The following is a 2441-nucleotide window of genomic DNA, read 5'->3' on the forward strand; positions in this document are numbered from 1 at the left end:
TGCTGCAAACAGACTTGTGAGGGGACATGTGGTGTCTGTCCATTAGAAGATGAACTGCCTCTTGCAGGGGCATGATCTTTGCCAACTGATAAACATCCTAGTATAGACTCTGAGAGGACGTGTGTGTGTGTGCGCGCGTGTGTGTGTGTGTGTGTGTGTGTGTGTGTGTGTGCGCGCGTGCATGCGTGTGCCTACACCTACGCCTACGTCTATGTCTACATCTACGTCTATGTCTATGTCTATGCTTATGAGCCCCCAAACAAGAAACTTGACTTTATGGTTTTTGCATTGTTTAGCTGTTCATTGCTCTGCTTTGAGATGCTGCTAGAGAGAAATGCTCCAGAGAACACTTTATGGTTCCAGCTGCTGCTCCAGGTTCTGGCTACTGCTGTGGTTGCAGTCACTTTTGCTGAATTACCGCTTTGCTGTTTAATGGGTCTTCTGGAATCCTGACAACAAAGAGTGCAATTGCTCCAAGGAACTCAGTCTAAAAAGGTTTACTTTCCCTGTTCCCATTAACCTCTTTCTCTCCTATCTAGGGTAAGAGGGTTGGATGAGAGATATAGACATTAAAGAACCCCAAATAAACATCTTGCCATCTTTGACCATGTCCCCTGGAGGGGGAGACCTGGTGGCACTCAGAGGAAGGATAGCAGGTTACCAAGAGACTTGATACCCTATGAACATTTACAGGGGGAGGTAATCCCCCTCAGGAACAGTCATAGGGGAGGGGAATAAGGGGAAAATGGGAGGAAGGGAAGAATGGAAGGAAACAAGGGATGGGATAACCATTGAGATGTAACAAGAATAAATTAATAAAAAATTTTTAAAAAAGAACCCCAAATAAAATAGGTTTATAAAAGTTCAAAGCTTACACCATAGACTCGTGTTTAAATGCTTCGCCCATAGCGAATGACACTGTTAGGAGGTGTGGCCTTAATGGATGAGGTGTGGCCCTGTTAGAAGTTTGTTACTGTGGAGTTGGAGCTTTGAGGTCTTTTTTTTTTTTTAACTATGAATGACACTTTATTCAGTCATTTTCTTTACAATTGAAACTCTGCAAATTCAAAAGTTAACATCATTGCCTGTGAGCTTCTTATACACACCAGGAAAGGTTTCCACTGTGTGCTCCGCGTTGTTCTCCTGTGCTTTGTCTGAATGCACCTTTATGAGCCGGCTGCCATGCAGTTTCACACGGAACCTCCTACCCACAATTTCACTGGGGAAAACCAAGTCCTCAAGGATGGCATCATGCACTGCTGTCAGGGTGCGGCTTCTGGGGCGCTTCTGCTTATTTTTCATGCGTCTTTTCCTGGTTGGCTTGGGTAGAATCCTCCTCTGAGCAACGAAAACCACGTGTTTCCCACTGAACTTTTTCTACAATTCATGAACTAGGCAGACTTGAATTTTCTACAAAGATTTCAGCTGAGGAACTGGTACAAAAATTATGATAGTTTCCTGACCACCACCAACTTCAATTTCTTGGCCGCAGTGATGCTGAGTTCCCGGAGCTGCGCCTTGAGATCTGAGCTCATCTCCAGCTCGAGCATTGCCTGACAGATGCCAGCCAGACTCGAATTCGTCCGGGTTCTCGCCATTGGCCTTCACAATCTTGGCACTCAAGCTGAACTCGGCTTCGTCTTTATGAAACACCGCCTTAGAAAGAGCGAGCTTTGAGGTCTTAAACGCTCAAGCTACACCCAGTCTGAAACACATTCAGTGTCCTGGCTGCCTGCAGAACTGTAGAACTCTCAGCTCCGCCAGCGCCATGTCTGTCTGCATGCTGCTGTGCTCCCTGCCATGACGATAATGGATTAAACTTTTGAAACTGTAGGAAAGCCCCAATTAAATGTTTGCCTTTATAAGACTTGCCTTGGTCATGGTGTTTCTTCACAGCAATGGAAACGCTAAGACACAAGCACTCAAGCCAGGTCCAGTGGCTTGTACTCTTCCTGCTACCTGAGGATTCAAATATACAACTCTCAGCTTCTTTTGTACCGTGTCTGTGTACCTGCCACCATGTTTGTAACAGACATAACCTCTAAAGCTGTGAGACAGTCCCCAATTAAACGCTTTCATTTATAAGAGTTGCCATAGTCCTTGTGTCTCTTCACAGCAACAAAGTACTGACTAATGAAAACTAGTACCAGGTGTGGGGTGTGGTATTGCTATGGCAGGCCTCATCATGCTGATTGTTGGTCAACTGCGGACTTTAACTAGGAACGCAGTTAAATGCATTAAGTGAGGCGTATGCAGTCATCCTACAGAAACATGAAAGACAGTGTTGACGGTGATTTGAATCATTGGAGGCCAGATCAAGTAGTTTCAGAGTCAAAGAATATTAGTAAGTGGCCTAAAGACCAGTCTTGTGATAATTTGGTGAAGAATGTGACTCTTTCCTCCCCTTGTCAAAAAAAAAACAAAACAAAACAACAACAACA

The 2441-nt window shown here is 44.7% G+C and overlaps 1 pseudogene across 1 annotated transcript; it reads right to left on the reverse strand.

Moving 5' to 3' along the window:
* Positions 1–1043: 1043 nt before the first annotated feature.
* LOC311582513 (small ribosomal subunit protein eS7-like) lies at positions 1044–2079 on the reverse strand (annotated as a pseudogene). Its single transcript has 2 exons — positions 1960–2079; positions 1044–1656 (listed from the first exon to the last, which is right to left on the reverse strand). The product of its transcript is annotated as a small ribosomal subunit protein eS7-like (transcript).
* Positions 2080–2441: the final 362 nt, after the last annotated feature.

Source organism: Acomys minous (assembly GCF_964271855.1).
Source record: "Acomys minous genome assembly, chromosome: 14".
Taxonomy (NCBI): Eukaryota; Metazoa; Chordata; class Mammalia; order Rodentia; family Muridae; genus Acomys; species Acomys minous.